We start from the raw sequence: 19,669 nt of genomic DNA, 5'->3' as shown, positions 1-19,669 counted from the left end.
TAATAAATTAATTTTTGCCATTAAATGTTGATCGATTTATTCCACTCTCACAATTTCACAATCATTTTCAGAGTACCGATTTGATTTCATAATCATTTCAATTTCTCACTATTTCAAACAGAATCCATTTCAATCTCATCAATTCAAGATCATTAAACCATTCAAAAAATCACACAATTCTCGATTCAATATCGAGCCCATTTTCCAAATACCCTTGTAAGTCGATTGCTTTTAGCATCGCCATCAACCTCATATAGCTTACTCTTGGGCTTTCTTACAATGAGACTCATTCGATTTTAATTAATCGATTAGATGATTGATTCACTAAATAATCCAATTTATTCACAAACACCAGTTCAAAACTCGATCCGACATCGATTATTTTATAATCCAAACTTGGGATGAAAAAGAGTATAAGAGACGTTCGCTTCACTATCTCTCGAGTATTCGAATGATTGGTGTCCGTCACATTGCTCGAATTCTTGTCGCCCGGTTTACCTTACCAAATTCGAATTCAAAACATTTCTTCTAAATTAATACAACTTCTAAGAATATTCTTTTATAAATTAAACTTCGGATGAAAAGGACGGGAGGCGTTCGCCTCACCATCTCTCGAATAATTGAATGATTGGCGCTCGCCATATTGCTTGATTTTTCCATCGTTCGATTAAAGCACTATAAGTAAATTTGGATAAAGGAATAGGTGGCGCACGCCTCATTATTCCTTGAATAAGCAAGTGGGAGGCGCTCGCCTCACTACCGCGCATATTCAATATTCCGCAAACAACTTCCGATAATAATTTGAACGAAAAAGGAAATAGGAGGCGCTCGCCTTGTTATTCCTCGAATAAATTGAACGATTGGTGTGCACCATATTGCTCAATCTTTCGTCCCTCTTCTTCAAAATTCCAAATATACTAAACCTAATTTCTCTCCCCCGTGCGATATACAACTCAAAACTCTTTAGAAAGAGCATTGCTTAATCCTTTCTAGTCCGTACACAAACTAGTGCTTAAGTCTCTACCGCGAGCATGCAAGCCAATGTTTTACCGCTAGGATGCGATCTAAGCACTTGTTCATTAAAACACATCCCACTTATCAAACCTCTTTCATCGCCCCCGTGCGATCGAAACTCTTTTAAAAAAGAACATTGTTTAACCATTTCTAATGCGCACAACAAACTAGTGCTTAAGCCTCTGCCGAGAGTAGATAAGCCAATGTTTAGCCTTTAGAACGTGATCTAAACAGTCGTTCATAAAAGACACCAACCAACCGTAGTCCCCGAGCTACGAATGCTCTGATTTCCTTATTGCACCATAAGGATACGTAGGCACGAGATTGCGAGATCTTGGCAAGCACACTAATAAAAAACCTTTCTTTTCCCCCTTTTGAGGTTTCCATCCATCTCTATTTTTAATCTTTTATTCACTCGAAGAAAACAAACAACATTAGCTAACATTCAAACCGCAAATTAAACTAAAAGGTTCCCATTGAGTACAACGGACGTGAGGGATGTTAATACCTTCCCCTTGCGTAATCGACTCCCGAACCCGAATATGGTTGTGACGACCATTATTCTAATTTTTTAAAGGTTTTATCGATATTTTCCTATTCCTTGATTGGGATAAATAAAGTTCGGTGGCGACTCTGTTCGAACATAATTTTTTCCGCGACCATCGCGAGAAATCGTATTTTTCGAGATGCGACAGATGGCGACTCTGCTGGGGACTATAGCTCCAAGCTAGAGAGGTCAAGCCTAATTTAGTTTAAATTGCTATGAATGTTAAAATATTGTTTTCTTCTTGCTTTTTTATATCTTGGTGTATTATTTATGCTATGTGATTTATGTTGATATTATATTGGTGGATCTATGGTGCTTGATACATGTTGTGAGATAAGCTCTGTACCCGAGCTTTGAGAAGAACTTAGAACCTGGAGTTGTGTAGTATTGAACCGAGGGGTATACACCTCGATGGGATAATACGAAGACTCCACCTATAGTAGTTCTATTGAGAATTTCCATCACAATATGGCTAGCCCATTATTGCGAGGAAACTTTCAACATGGTCCGTGACTCTAGGGACCTCGCCTTAACCCGAAGTCCGTCTTCATGATTGGCGATTGTGTAGTATTGAACCGAGGGGTCTACACCCTATTCGAACAATACAAAGATCCTACTTATAGTAGATTGACTCAGAACTTTCATCATGATGTGGCTAGCCCATTATTGCGATGGGATGCTGAACACAATCCGTGACTCTAAGTTCTTGTCTTGAAAAGGAACAAACTTAGGAGCCATCCTTTGTGTGTGGGGTAGAGAACATAAAACCTCTGTATAGGGTGTACCATATGATACTCATGATATCCTGGATCCTAATTATACCAGCATTACATTTCCTTTGTATACCTAAATACAAAATCTCATGCATTCGCATTTCATCAGCATGAATTGTATATCATTTTCATAAACAAAAAAACTCATCCCATCCTTTGTCCATAACCCGCAGTTGAATTCCCGACACTTGTATCGGACTTGAAGTAGCTCTTGAAAGATGGATTAATTAGAGCAAAGTCATATTGCATTGAGAGGAGATGTTGACTCGATGAAAAACAAGATAGACCAGCTTGTGGAGGCTATGATAGCTTTAGCAAAGAAGGAGGATAATATTCAGCGGACTGCAATTATTGAGAATGCCATTCCACCTCCAGTAAATGATCTTACCCAACCTCTGCCTGTATGAACCCCATTTGATAACTATGTTGTACAAGAACGTCATGTTGTTTGAGACAGAGGTTCCTCATATCATGATGTTGTTGAGTATCACAGTTTTGCATTCTCTGCGCTAGGTTCCAATGGGATAAGCCTGGTGGTTAATACTGAACGATCACAAAATGATGAGATTGCTGAAAGATGCCGCGTGCTAGAGAAAAGACTTAAGGACGTAGAAGGACAAGATACTGTTGAACTGAATACCTTAGACATGTGTTTGGTACCTGGCCTGGTTATACCCCTAAAATTCAAAGTACCAGAATTTGGGAAGTACAAAGGGAATAGTTGTCCAAAGCACCATTTGGTGATGTTTTGCCGCAAAATGACCTCCCATGCCCACAATGATAAGCTAATGATTCACTGTTTTCAGGACAATTTGACTGGGGCATTATTGAGTTGGTATATGAAGTTAGAAAGAAGTCACATTCAGTCATGGTTGGACCTAGCTAACGCCTTTTTGAAGTAGTATAAATATAATTTGGACATGGTGGACATGGCTCCCGATCGCATACAGTTGAGTGCCTTGTCTCAGGAAAACAACGAATCCTTCAGAGGGTATGCCCAAAGATGGAGAGAGTTAGAAGGTCGCATATAACCCCCGCTCTTAGAAAAAGAATTGATGGAATTATTCAGAGATGCCTTGCAAAGTCCTTACTTCAAAAGGATGATTAGTAGTGCAGCATCATACTTCGCTCACTTGGTGTCAATTGGAGAACGCATTGGGCATGGCCTTAAAAGTGGAAAAATACAATGCGCCTCTAATGGCCAGAGCATCGAGAGTGAATTTATTGTCAGTTCATAAAAGAAAGAAGAGGATGAAGTTAACGCAGTCTGGGAAGGCCCACAAGCTCCATATCAGAGACCATCCTCTCCTTATGGTCAGTATCCTACAAATCAAGGATCTCCTTAGTATCAACAACAAATTCCATCCTAGAAACCATACAAACGGCAGACCACTCCACATCAGCAACGTCATCACACTCAACAAAGGCCAAGAAAGTCTGAGAGACACATTGATATGCCTCCAATGCCATACATCCAAGTACTTCCGTATTTGATTGAGAGTGGACTGATAGTGCCAAAGGAGCTAAAACCAGTAAGTCGTCCATACCCACCAGGATTTAACGCCAATGCTCGATGTGACTTCCATGCTGGGGCACATGGGCATTCAACTGAAGACTATAAAGTGCTTAAGAGCAAAGTACAAACCCTGCTTGATTCCAAAATGTTCTCATTTTCTCCTCGAAGCTTGCAAATCAATAATACTCCTTCACCTAGTTGTTCTGGTCCATTAGTCCATGTTATGGAAGAAATTTCTAAGAATAGGTCTGAAGATGATTATCATACTGGTCTCAATAAGAAGAACGACCTCCACTCTGAAGAACGCTAACCCAATAATGAATCAGGCACGAGAGAGCTTCCTCTGCACTGGCAACCATTTGGCTATTTCTAGCATTTCATTTGTATTTTTATTTACATGTTAAGTACTTATCTGCTTTCAAGTATCATTGATTTCCTTTAATGGTAATATTAATGGAATGATCATGCATGTTTTGAACGAATCCTCTCGTATTCACTCATCTCTTCCATTTATGAAAAAAACAAAAAAATATTACTCCCATTCACTTATCAATTTTTTTTAGCAAAGATTGAAGGAAGGATGACGAAAACGAAATACCCATAATTTCCGATTGTATGCTTTCGGATAAAATCCTACTGATGATGTACATGCATTGTTTCAAATCCCCAAACACTGGAGAGATAAGAAGTTAGTCCCTAGTTAACCACTTCGAGCCTAGAAGTAGGTGTTTCTTTCGGATATACAAACCCTTACATTTAACCTGGGGCAGGGTAATGTTCAGTTAATCTGACTACACAGTCGAATTACAAAACAAGGCATCCCGTATGTGGACCAAGCGCATGATATTCTTCGTACATATCATGAAGCATCGAAGGAACCTTGCAAAATCCAAAAGTTATTCCGGTTGTTCTTCAATGACCATTGACTTGGTGGTCACAATTTTCCAAAAAAAAAATCAAAGAAAAAGCCTGCTAAGTCGAACGCCCAAAAAGAGACTTAGGCAAAAAATTAGGGCAATCTCGATGGACTAAAAGCTTCAAAAGTGGTCCAGGAAAAAGTTAGGGACCAAAACAAAAATCAAAAGAGGCAATGAAAACCCTCAACAAAACAAAACTAGATTCGATGACCACCATACGAGAATCAAAGGGTCACCAACATCCATGAATAGCAAAATAAGGTGACTGCCATTTCCAAAGATCTTACACCGTCAAACTCTCTTAAAAGTTAAATGTGTGTTGATTTAACTGAATGTAGGATTGGAGATCATCATGAAGAAGGGGTGGGTTAAAACAAAGTTTGAGCATTACATCCTTTGTTTTAATAACCATGAACCAAGCCACGTTACAACCCTTAAAAGACATAATTGAGACAGGGTTTATTCTGAAAGCATACTACAACGAGGTTGCGTAGACTGACTCCTAGATATTTGTTAATCACATGTATTGGTATCATATTCTCGATGTATCTTTCACACACTAGCTAAATCAACAATACGTTTGAACTAATGGTTCATTTGTCACAAACTATCACATCACCTCAATAAATGATTTTTTAAACCTGCATGAATATCGCATTGAAATTACCATTCATTAAATAAACAATTTTAACTGCAGGTAAGTACTTGACATCAAGGAGCTTCAAAGAAGCAATCATAGAGGAACTTGATCATTCGTCAGTGCTGACCCAAATCAAGACCACCTCCTAACCCTATGGATCAGGGGCATGGCACCTGATGACTATGATAACCTGAGAATTAGTCTGGCTGAAACAAATCTCCAAGAAGCAGTTGATCAAGGAAGCAAATCTTTTCAAAATACTCAGTCTATCTGAGGCAAGTCCTTCAAAAGCTCAATCAGGGGAAAAGCATTGCAAGAATCATACACTGGGGAAATTTTGGTTCAGGCCATGGTATAACAGTTCCTGTGATTTCCTTTCAAAGGTGAATTCCCTCAAGGACCCTGTAGACTAGGGCTGACAAGTTGCAAAGAGACTTGGAGCAGATCAAAAGCATAATCATCATGCAACGATTACGTTGCTACGCTCATCAAATCATTTGCAAGCCAACATGGCATATCAAGCAAAAAGTTGAGATTCTCTCAAGAACAAACATACAATCTATCAACCATGGATCAAACTTGGGGCACCAAGGGCATCCATGTTTATCCTCCAATCATCACATAGTTAAAATACAGAGTGTCGCGAAGTCAAAACCTTTAACTAACCAAAAGTCCAATCCATATTGGCAACTACCAAAAGTAAAAATCCACTTTACTGGCATCTTCATAAACTCAAATCCAATCAACATTGGCACCTATAAAGTCTTACCTTCCAAAAAGGGAGATCAATAAAAAAACCAACAAATATCCCCTTGTATTACCACATGCATTGCATACAATAAACACAGATGACTTTCCTGCCAAATCATAAAGTTGCACATCCAAAAGATTTCTCGCGAAAATGAGGAATTTTCATTAAACATGCACCATATGCATACATAACATAATAAATCCTTCCCATCAACCCTTTGATGAGGACATAACCTGCTTTTTGTTTTCCATCAGCCCTCTGACGACGACACTCTTTTTCCGTCAACCCTTTGACGATGACAATTACCTTTCCAGCAGCCATCTGATGATGATCATCTTTTCCACCAACCCTTTGGTGATGTCACTCCATAGTGAAGCATTTTCCGTCAACCCCTTGACGATGATAGATTATTTTCCATCAACCCTTTGATGATGTCACTCCATAGTGAAGTCCCTTTTCCATCATCCCTCTGATGATGATCATCTTTTCCATCAACCTTTTGATGATGTCACTCCATAGTGAAGCATTTTCCGTCAACCCCTTGACAATGACAGATTCTTTTCCATCAGCCCTCTGATGACGACAGTCTTTTCCATCAACCCTTTGATGATGCCACTCCATAGTGAAGTTTCTTTCGGTCAACCCTTTGACGATGATAAATTTCTTCCATCAACCCTTTGATGATGCCACTCCATAATGAAGCATTTTTCGCCAACCCCTTGACGATGACAGATTCTTTTCCATTAGCCCTCTGATGACGACAGTCTTTTCCATCAACCCTTTGATGATGCCACTCCATAGTGAAGTTTCTTTCTGTCAACCCTTTGACGATGATAAATTTCTTCCATCAACCCTTTGGTGATGCCACTCCATAGTGAGGTCTCTTTTCCATCAGCCCTCTGATGATGACAAGTTTCTTCCCGTCAACCCTTTGACGATGATATAAATTTCTTTCCACCAACCCTTTGGTGATGACATCCCTTAGTCTTTTTCGTCAACCCTTTGACGATGACAAATTATTTTCCATCAGCCCTCTGATGACGATATTTTACAACAAATCTTTTCCGTCAACCCTTTGACGATGATATAAATTTCTTTCCACCAACCCTTTGGTGATGACATACCTTGGTCTTTTCCATCAACCCTTTGACGATGACAAATTATTTTCCATCAGCCCTCTTATGATGACCTTTACCTTTCCGTCAACCCTTTGACAATGATAATTACCGTTCCATCAACCCTCTAATGGAGATAGTCTTTTCCACCAACCCTTTGGTGATGCCACTCCATAGTGAAGTTTCCTTCCATCAACCCTTTGATGATGACACTACATGTATAATTATTTTCCCTCATCCCTCTGATGATGAGAATCTCTTCCATCAACCCTTTGATGATGATATTCCCCAATAATCTCAAAAAATAAAACCCTACAAAAATCCAAGTACCCAGTTGCATTCCCACGTACATCACATGCATAATTTTCCTGCCAAACAGGAGTTTCATCAAACACAATCATATCAATCATCAGCATACTTATGCATAACCTTATACAAAATCAAAAATCCGTTGCATTCCCATGCACATCCTAAATATCCCCAGCAATTGCATACTTGCATACATCTCATGCATCATCCCATGCATGGTATTTCCATCCAGAGTGGAGCATCATACGAAAAAACATAACAAAATATCAAGATCCAGGGTCATTCATATGTATCCAGGACACTCTTTATTTAAATTCAATAAAGTTATTACCCTGCATGTGCTCGTGGAATTATTTCTCAACAAATCATTTTTCAACTTTATGATTAATAATGATATTCCCAATATTTCTTTGCTATCATTGCTCCCCAAGTAGAGGTTACCCTAAAAAGGCTCTTATGAGCTTTTCCCCTACATGTGTTTCTAGTAAATCTCTCCCAAAAAGAGTCTTTTCAAAATCATTTCCCCCAACAGACGAACATTTGAGATACTGCTTCCTTTATCTGAAGAATCTCATTTCTCTATTTGAGATGCTGCTTCATCAATATGAAGAGTCTTATTCAATTTTTAGAGATACCGCTCTAGTATCCTCGAAGAGTCTTAGATTCAATTAAGGTATCATTCCTTTTGTTTGGAATATCTTAGTTCTATCATATAAGATGCTTCTTCAATATGATACAGAGAATCTCATTTTTCTGTTTGAGATGTTGCTTCATCAATATGAAGAGTCTCATTCATGTTTAGAGATGTTGCTCTAGTGTCCTTGAAGAGTCTTAGATTCAATTAAGGTATCATTCCTTTTGTTTGGAATATCTTAATTCCATCATATAAGATGCTGCTTCAACATGATATAGAGGATCTCATTTTGCTGTTTGAGATGTTGCTTCATCAATATGAAGAGTCTCATTCATTTTTAGAGATCTTGCTCTAAGTATCCTCGGAGAATCTTAGATACTGTTGAGGTATCATTCCCTTGTCGGAATATCTCAATTATATCGTATAAGGTACTGTTTCGTTGATCCCCCAGAGAATCTCGTGTGTCCAAATCAAGACATTGTTCTGCTAATTTTCAGAAAGTCTTAGATACAGTTGAGGTATCATTCCATTATTGGAATATCTCGATTATGACATCCAAGATATTGTTCTGACGATTCCCAGAGAGTCCTGATTGTTTCATTTTACCTTCTAATAACTTTTTCTTACTGTATTTCTCACTGCACTTTCTTTCTGCATTTCTTCCTTGCATTTCAAAGGACAAAATTCGGGTCTTTTCATATTTAATTATCTTCCACCATGAATGTACGAAGACTGCTGTCATTCTTACTTTCTAGTTCAAGGTAATTAAATAGGGGCAGCTGTCATACCCCAATTTTGTCTGGGCCATTTTAAATTCTCATAAATTCGATTCCATTTTCAGTTCGCACCATATGTACAACATAATATGCATTTCGTCATGAATAATACCTAAAATATCAGTCGAAATAAATTCTTGAATATACAGTCAAATTGGTTAAATCAGTCCTCAAGACGTGCAAAATCAGCGGGTAAAAAGTTTCGAAATTAAACTTACAGACACCAGTATTATTATTCTACGGTTCACGTAGTTCATCCTGGTGTTCTCTTTACATTTTTCGACGATTTTTCAGCTGCATTTTAATCCGTTTGAGCCTTTTAACCGATGAAAATTTATTTCAAAATTAAAAGAAACGCTGTATTTTTTCAATAAGTATATTTCGTGCTGATCATTTTAGTGCGTTCGATTTAATTTTTGGAGCAATTTTTTTCCCGACTCCTATTCATTTTCAGTCGTTTTAATTTTATTTTTTCTCCAAAATATTCAAATTAAATAAATAGAAATGACCATGTCTTCATTTTTATTTTTATCATATTTATTTAGAGAGTTGTTAATTTTATTTGATTTAATTGATATAAACTATTTAAATCAATTGAATTATCTAAGAGGAGCATTTTAGGCATTTTTAAAGTTGATTACAATTTGTGTTTCTTTCAATGGATCTCAACCATTAAATTAGAAGTAATCAACGGTCCATGTTAGCTATCCATGTGCATTTCTATTCACCAATAGAAGAATCAATTAATAATAATAGTAATATTAAAAAATCAAAAGAGTAAACAAATATCTTCTCATTTCCAATGAGGGGTGGCCACACGGGTCATAGGGAGGATCCTCCAACTGATCTTTTAGGACAGCTGGCCATGAATAAATAAAAATAAATAATAAAAAAACTCTCACTACTCAAGGACTCTCTCACTGGAAAAGGTTAGAAAAAAGAAAAACGGAATAAAGAAAGAATCCACAATGTAAAAATAACACAACACAGAGAAACAATTATGTAGAATGTGGTGATTAGGAGAGATTTGAGGTTAAGAGAGATTAGAGAAAAGGGTTGTGAGGAAAAGAGATTGGAAAATCTCTATTTATAGGCAATTTTTCGTTCTCATCATGCACGTTATGTGTCCATCACGCACGACGCTAACGGTCTTCCAACGTCTTTCAGCCAACGTCCTTATCGCGTACGACATGCATCCATCGCGAGCGTGATACTAACGGATCCCAGATTCTCAACGTCTCTATCGTGCATGTTACGAAGCCATCACGCACGCGATATAACTTTGTCACACATGTGATGGGCTGCGTGATATTTCCAGGGAATTTCTTTTTTTCCTCTTCTTCTCCTTTCACCTATCTCTGCTCTACTTTATTTTTCACATGAGAAGACTTCAAATATCTATCAAGACTATATTTCTATCAGTGGCCTCTTCAGAAGAGATATCTAAATATTTCTCTTTCAAATACAATCTCTTAATTTATTATGAAATTATATCTATCTCAACATCCAAAACACCAAAAACCTTTTTATGTCACCGCTTAAGGTCCTTGAGTTAGAGTTAAATTTTAAGGAAAAACCCATATACATCGAAAACACAACCTCTCTCAATTTCTTCACCACTACTTCACGGAGACCTAAGCCAAAAACCGTTAAACTTAAAAGGCTTAGAACCCTAATATCTGGAAGAATATTGAAAACTTTACCTCGTATTCCTACAATTGTACCCATACCCCTACAAATATTTTTTTGACCAAAATACCCTCATATAAATAGGGTATATTTTTCAGAAATGGATTTTTTTTTTCATTTGCGCTTGAAGACTTATGGAAGAGATTTTTGTTGGCATTTTTTGGGATTGTAAACCGGAACATTGAGAGTAAGTCTTCCGGTTCACAGAATATATACCGGAACACTTCTTCAAAGACTTCTGGTTCGCTATATTTTTGGGGCATTGAACCGGAACTCTTTAAGAAAGTCTTCCGGTTTGTAAGTGTATGTACCAGAACTCTTTCTTAAAGACTTCCGGTTTGAATGAACTAAACTGAAACTCTTTTAAGAAGTGTTCTGGTAGTCAACCTTATTTTTTTTCACACCGAAACTCTTCTAAGTGTTCCGGTGCATTTTTAAAAAAAAAATGTATTTTTAATTTGTTATAATATTTTTTTGTAGTGGTTCGAAGACGAGGTGCAGATGGTAGGATTTCAGACCGCAGTTTAGGTCGGGGCGCATCTTCATCTACAGCAGAGCCGACATGATATCCAGGAGGGTCGTAGGATACGTCTCTTTTGGTGAAGTACGAGTATCATGTTGCTCGCCATTTATGGTTTGGTGAGGTAAATAAACGAGATATATTTGAAAATGAATAATATTTGAATATTTTATATTGTGTTTTCTAATATGTGTTTTAATTGTTTTTAGGAAAGAGGTTAGAAGAAAGAGATAAAGGTTGCTAGACACGGGTTAAAGCTGACATCGAGGGTTCCACTAGCTCTTCCACAACAAGTGGAGAGTTGGGTATCTAGATCTGGAATATCTTCACTTCAGAAAACTAGTCTGAGCAAGATAGACACAAATCCGGTATCTGCATTTGTGGAAAGATGGCATCTAGAGACATCTTCGTTTCACATGTCGTTTGGTGAAATGAGCATTAATTTGGATGACGTCCCCTGTCTGCTTCACTTGCCCATCAGGGGTGTCTTCTGGAGTCCTCAGGATGTCACGGAAGAGGTTGTTGTTGACTACTTAGGAGTGTCACAGGGTGAGGCACAATCACATGTTTGTAACTCCAGGGGTTCGTATTATAAATTGGAGTGGTTATACGATTTATTTGTACAGCATAGAGCTGCTTCTAGCTGGACATATGCGACCAGAGCATATTTGTTGATGTTGGTGGATTCCACTGTTTTTACGGACAAGACCTTTACACTTGTCGAGGCACGATACCTCCTACTGTTTACAAACTTAGATAGATGTTCGGGATATAGTTGGGGAGCAGCTGCACTGGTTACCCTATACAGATACCTTGGAGATGCGTCTATGTTCAGTTGCAAACAGCTCGGTGGATATCCCACTCTCCTACAGGTATATAATTTATTTTTGTTTATTAAGTATTGGATTCATTTTATAAAGTATATTAACTTAATTTATTTTGTTTATTATGTTTTTATTTTGTAACAGTGTTGGATTCATGAGTACATTCCAACTGTTGGAAAAAGAGGCGAGAATTGGAAACCAGCTGATAATTGTGGTCTTCCTCGAGCGATGAGATGGTCCTATAAGCAAGGAGTCCTGAAGGTTGATGATTTACGACCTATTTTGGACGAGCTGACACCTGCCGACGTCATATGGCGTCCATTTGAGGATCATAGAGCATGTCATCGGTTTGATGAGTTATGTCTTTACATGGGGTGTTTGAAGTGGGGTAACACAGTTGTTCCATACTTGCCTGACAGATGTTTACGTTAGTTCGGGTACAAGCAGTATATTCCATCCCCACCTCTTGATTGTATGATGGCGACTGATATTGATGTTGATTGGATTGGTTACCATCAGAGCGTTATCGCTGTGATCCGTCCAACTACCCTGGCCACCACTCCATCTGATATAGAAGATGTTTATCTGGAGTGGTATTATTGTGTTTCGTATCCACGTTTGGTCCCTCCCAATCGTGACGATCCGAGGAAGGTACCAGTTCCTATTTATGACGCAGGACCATCTGATCCTAATTGGGCTCTTGTATCTATATTGATTCATTGTTATCTGAGACAGGTTAATGCCGAAGAGGAAGATCCACAGTTTGCTAATTTATTTGAAGCTTTGCATATTTCTCGTTCACATTGATTTATGTATTAAGTTTTAGATCTGAATATAATAGACATAATATAATATTCATGTTTTGAGTACATATTCAGGCTAATATAAGCGTAAGTAATTGCCAATGTTGTAGACGTCCTGCAAATCCTAACATCCAAGACGTTGTTGTATGTGAATGAAACTTCTTCCAATCTAATGTGACCGGTGGCAACGGAAACCCCTATTTCATGTTAACATGATGACAATAGTTAAAACATATATATAATAAAGTGAAATAATTAAAATATTAAGTCATATAAAATCAAATATGTATCTGAACCCAATGATTTTGGTTAACAAAACCAATGCAATAAATGGGGACATTTGGTGAATGTGAACTTGTCATAGGAAAGAAAGTCATGCACGGATTGCCTAAACAGACAAGTACAACATTATAGCGATTCTCTATCAAGTAACCCATATCTAGTAGATTCAACCATTTTCAGGTGGCTGTGAACCAAAGGATTTTATCATCAAAGATTCTCTCACTTATGACAATCGATTACAAAATAACTTGTCATACAAAGTTGACATATCCTTGTCTATTATTTCCAACCTCAACTCTCTGCGAACCATTGACCAACCATCCTCACCATATCTATGCAATGATGCAATGACTCTAAATCCACAATTACCATCTGATTCAACATTAACTACATCTTCAATGTATGACCTAATATGATTAGGAAATTGAAGAGTGAATTGTGGTTGCTTCTTTGATAATTTTAACTTCTTCGAAGTCTGTGACGGTTGAGATTGCCTTTGTGAATATTAAGATGCCTTATCAACATACTCATGATACGAAGGGTCCCTATAAACATCATATTTTGCTGGGTTTTTCCCTTTCTTCTTCACTCCTCCTTTGGTTTTTAATTTCTCGGGTGGTGGACACAATGGAGTCATTATTGGGTATGCTAGTTCACATACCCTACTCTTTAATGCCTTTTTATCAATAACATCCAATGACCTAAATCGTTTCCATAATTCATCTATTGGACAAGTCATATCCTCCTTTGATCCATCATATGCACCTACCTCTAACTCAACTTCCCTAGTTAGTTTCCTCCAATGAACATGAACAACATATATGGGTATCGGTATACCACCTAGTGCGCATCTTCCTAACTCACAAGCACAAGGTAACCCATAAGATGTTCTAAGAGTACAACCACATATTTGCCTGTTAGTTCCAACATAATCAACTCTCAATAACTCTTCAGCAATAGGTCTCAAAGCAGCTCGAGACACGGAACCACGCAAATAACCATAAAATGGGCTTAATGTGCGCGTGCTCAACTTCGTAAAAACTCTTTTGAAAAGAAACTCTAATGTTTCCCAGTTGTAACCTCAAGTTGTTATTCATAGCTTCCCCACATTTGACCATGTCACCTATACTGTTTCCTAACACCTACTTTAACTTCCAATGAGCAGATTCAACCCTAAAAATATTGAAAATAACACATAAAAAAATACAGAGAAAAAATATCACATATAAAAATAACATAGAAAAAATTATAACACGTACCGATTAGTCGTTGTGTTACCCAAATGTAGCACTCGATTAATCCATGCTCCAACAAATCTATGTCTATGTGGAGTCAACCATGTGTCTTTCACATAATTAATAAATCCATTATAATCAAGACATGCTTGCTCAAGTTGATGCAACCGTTGACCATACTCAACCTCATCACTAGCCCAAACAACTTCCATCCATAATGTGTCTATCGTCTTTTGCAGGTCATTCACCACATGTTGTTTGCACTTTGCACCAACGTTTTTGTTAATGTGAAATCTACATAGCAAATTAATCGACCTGGGAAACACAATTTCAATTGCTTTCATCAAAGCAAGATCTCTATCTGTCAAAATCACTTGTGGACACAAATCTTTCTTCACAAACAATTCTTTTAATTTCTCCAATACCCAGCAAAAATTCTCTGTCTGCTCAGACTCCATATACGCAAATGCAACAGCAAAAGTCAACTCGGTTGATGTCATGCCAACAATTTCAAACAAAGGTTGTCTATATTTGTTTGTCTTATAGGTGCTATCCATAACTAACACAATAGGAAAAATATTCAACAACATAACTGAATCAGGATGGGCCCAAAATATCTCTCTCACAACTTCCGAGTCATCCTTTTTTCTACTCCAATACACATAGCATGCATCCTCAATAAGCTTAAACAAATGTTGTATCTCACTTCTAGGACATTTGATCTCTTTTTGTATCACACTCTTATGCTTGTATACTTGCATAATCCAGTGACATTCTCAGGATCTCGGTCTTGCAAGGAAAGCAATATGTGTCTAGGTGGTACATGTCTCTTTGTCAAATCAGCGACATGTTGTTTTTCATATGTGGTCAACCTACCAATAAAGGAATGACCTTCTAATCTATCAGGTAAACCATGATTATGTAACCCATATTTTACATCAATCTTCCAATCAGACCCATCTTTCGCCGGAGTTGGCCTAATTTTAAATGGGCATCCACATTTCTTGGACGCACTTTGGATTCCACTATCAGTATTCTTGTGTTTCCCACCTTTATCACAACCAAATATTAATTTGTTATTTTTCCCTCTCTTGCATGTTTCAGTATCTGAACGAATGATAATAATAGTTACTTTATTATCGATTCCAACCTCTTTAATCCATCTAATCATCTCTTTTCGTGTACCAAATCTTTCAGTCGTTATAAACGCATCAGAAGTATCTACACATATTTGGGGAAGATTTTCCATTCCTGCATAATAAAAAAAATTCAAAAAAAAATTGCAAACCGGAAGTCTTCAAAGAAGAGTTCCGGAATACATAAAAACAATACCGGAAGACTTCTTCAAAGAGTTCCGGTATGTGTTACTTTGTTTACCGGAACTCTTTCAATAAGTGGAACGTTTCTTTTTTATTAAAGAACCGGAACTCTTTGTTGAATTCTTCTGGTTTACTAATTGGTGTGTGATGTCTTTCGTTTAGTCTTCCGGTTTGGAAATATATATACCGAAAGTCTTTTTCCAGAAATCCGGTGCGAGGGTGGAATGTGTAATTTTCGAAAGTATCAACTGAATGATAAAAAGGAAATGGTAAATTAGTTAAAATCAATTAAGGATAAAATTGATATTTTTAAAAAATTGTTGGAGCATGAAGTTAAACATAGGATATGAATTAAAAATTTCAAGAATATTTGAAGATACTGAATATTAGATGTCCCTCGACAGAAAGTTTTACCTTATACCCCTACATTTATCCTTCCACCCCTACATTTTATAAAAAATACCAATTTTATCCTTATATATTTTTAATTAATTTATTATTTTATTTTTTAAATATTTTTAAAATATTATTTTTGTGTACCGGAAGACTTTGCAAAAGAGTTTCGGTAGTCATTTTTCAAGTATTTTTTTATGTACCGGAAGACTTTGCAAAAGAGTTCCGGTAGTCATTTTTCAAATATTTTTTTAATATTTTTTTTGTGTATACCGGAAGACTTTGCAAAAGAGTTCCGGTAGTCAAATTTTATGTACCGGAAGACTTTACAAAAGAGTTCCGGTAGTCATTTTCAAATATTTTTTTAACATTTTTTGTGTGTACCGGAAGACTTTGCAAAAGAGTTTCGGTACTCATTTTTCAAATATTTTTTGACTTCTTTTTTTGTATACCGGAAGACTTTGTAAAAGAGTTCCCGTAGTCAATTTTTGTGTACCGGAACTCTTTTGTAAAGTCTTCCGATACATAAAAAAAGTTTGAAAAATACGTGAAAAATGACTAGCGGAATTCTTTTACAAAGTCTTCCGATATGTAAAATAAAATTTAAAAAATATTTAAATAATAAAATAATAAATTATTTAAAAGTATATAAGAATAAAATTGATATTTTTTATAAAATATAGGAATATAAGAATAAATGTAGGGGTATAAGATAAAATTTTCCCCTCGACATTGATCATTGCGAAGGAGCCCAAAAATCCAACCGGCCCACAAGCACCATTATATGGTCTAAGCAGTTCATAACTCTCACATTCTATTGGAATAAAGTGAACACTCTATCCAAACAAGGAAAATCTTGAATATCCATCATATCTAAAAAGTTATTAAAAACCCAGATCCCTTGATACACACCCGTATTAAAATCCCAAATCCCTTGATGGCACTTTGAGCAACATTAAATAGAAATAATATCTCTAATATTCATCACTATCGGGACACAAAGCCAATGCAATAGGAATTACCACGTATAAAGTGAAGTCTCAACTACTTCTAGTTTCCTTTCCTTGATGACAATAAAGTTAAATTTGTTTAATCTTATAAACCTTTGGCCATTCTTCTTATCAATCCTCTCATATGATCGTAATATCGAAGGATCCATCGATAAATAATCCACATCCCTTTCCTCCCTAGCATTTTTTTTTTGAAAGGTCTTTCTTATCACAAGAGACAAGCCTTTCAATCTCAAATTCATCATCCCTATAAATAAAATAATAGAAGAACATGTTTTTTCAACTCGGTTACTAAAATAATAATAATAATAAATGACACAAATAATATAATACTATTCAATTGAACTATATGACGGTCATTTTTAAACTCCTTCAATCTTATAATGACTGTCATATTTATTCTTTTCATGCATATTAAAAAATTATAAATGAAAGAAACTAAATTATAGTTTTACCAATTTACCCTCATATTCTTACTGTTATTATTATAAATAGAAAATCATTTTAATTATGGTAACAAAAAGTTAATTAAGTTAACTTTTTTTAATTTATAAATATAAAAACATATTTTCGTTCGAAATTGAACTTTAAATAAACAATTTGATTCAACTTGTAGATATCAATTAAATTATTACACTTACTCCAATTTAATATAATTAAAATTTATGAAAATTTAGTAGATTGCTATTTTTTTATTTAATAAAAAATATTTATTATTTTTGAATTAAATGAAGAGCGTATCAAAAAGAGTAACTTTAATATAATTAAAAATAATTAAATTTTATTTATAAATAATATTTAAAGCACTTTTTCTTCTAGTGATTGAATAAAATATTAAATAGACGGTACAGTTAAAATTAAAACACCTTTTTCTTTATAAAAATAAACATATATTTGATCAGTCTAATCATATAATTTAAAATAACATTTTAAAAAGTATACTAGTAAATGACTTAAATTAATTCTCATATATATATATATATATATATATATATATATATATATATATATATATATATATATATGTATATATATTTGAACGCATAGCACACTCAAACATGCAACAAAATCGTTATCGAATTTTATTTATTCCCGAAATAAAGGAAAAATATCGATAAAATTCGGGGAAAGAGAAATTTGGATAAAGAAGTCGGTTATGCAAGGGGAAAGTATTAGCACCCCTAACATCTGTTGTACTCAACGAGAACTATTTTGATTGTTCTTGCTCGAATTAGTGTTATATCTAAAGATTACTCGTGAAAGAATAAAGGAAAAGAAAAAGAAATAGATAAAGTGCTCGGTGAGGATTAGGGCCCTCATGCCTACATATCCTTATAGTGCAATAACGAATTCAAAGCTCTGTAGTTCATAGAACTAATGGTGGGAGGTGAAAAGAAGTTGTGATAAAGGTATGGTCTAGACCAAAGAATAATATGATTTGAACTCCAAAAAAGGGATGAAATCTGAACCCAAGAGTAAAAATGGCGTTAACCAATATGTGGGTAGCCGAAAGCATTCACCACTATATATGGTATGACCGAAAACAAAGAGAATTAAGTGTTTGGTTTCACAGCACAAACAACTCTGGATCCACAAACAGACACAAGATGGAGCACAAAGAGATAATGTATTTGGCTCAAAGATAACAATATATCACATGGAGTGAATGGTTATGATTGAAGGTGGATGATGGCTCATGAAAGATATGAATGGTACCCTAAGGAAGAAGGATAATTAGGATTGTGCTCGTCAAGGATTTGAAACCTTGTGTCTACGTATTCTCATCGTGCAATGAGAAAGTCAGAGCATTTGTAGTTCGTGGAACCACGAAAACAAAGGAGAAGAGATTGAAAGTGATGAAAAATATAACTTGTATCAACAAAATGGGGGAAACAAAAAGTGTTTGTCTAAGCAATAGGGACTTATAAAACAAACCCATTTTAAAGGGTTAACTGCAATGAAAACAAAGAGATAGGTGTTTGCCTAGGCAACAATGGCTTATAAGACAAATACAACTTCAAGGGTTGGTTGCAGTGCTGTTTAGTACAGGGAATAGTGTATCACTGTATGGAACAAACAATTTGAAACTAAATAAGAAAGATATATTAGATCCATGAAGGAACAAACTATGAACCAAAGAGTAAGGGTAAACCAACAAGTGATGGGCCTAAGGCACGGTGTCACTGTATTGGGATAACTAAAACCAAATAATTAAATGCTTGGTTTCACAGTCAAACAACTTTTGGTTCACAAGGTGGACTCCGATTGAATCGTCCTAAAAGGGTATGCATGGAATCCAAGGGAGAATGATGTTTGATCTCAAAAAGATTGTATTGATTGATGAATAAAGAAGGGAGGATTTATAAATATGGTAGCTCACGGAGAATCTAAATCATCGTGCCTACGTATTCTCACCATACAATGAGAAAGTAAGAGCTTTCGTAATTCAGCCTACTAGGGTTGACAGCAAGAGACTGGGGCAAGAGAAATGATATGATGATTGCCAAGGTACACAATCCTTCTAGGCAAAAAGAAAGAATGCTAAGGTTCACAACCTTTTAGGCAAGGAAACATTACCAAAGTCTATAACTTCTAATGGCAA

The sequence above is a fragment of the Lathyrus oleraceus genome, chromosome 1, assembly GCF_024323335.1.
Source record: "Lathyrus oleraceus cultivar Zhongwan6 chromosome 1, CAAS_Psat_ZW6_1.0, whole genome shotgun sequence".
In the NCBI taxonomy this organism is placed as follows: domain Eukaryota; kingdom Viridiplantae; phylum Streptophyta; class Magnoliopsida; order Fabales; family Fabaceae; genus Lathyrus; species Lathyrus oleraceus.
Note: the sequence above shows the minus strand (reverse complement) of the source record.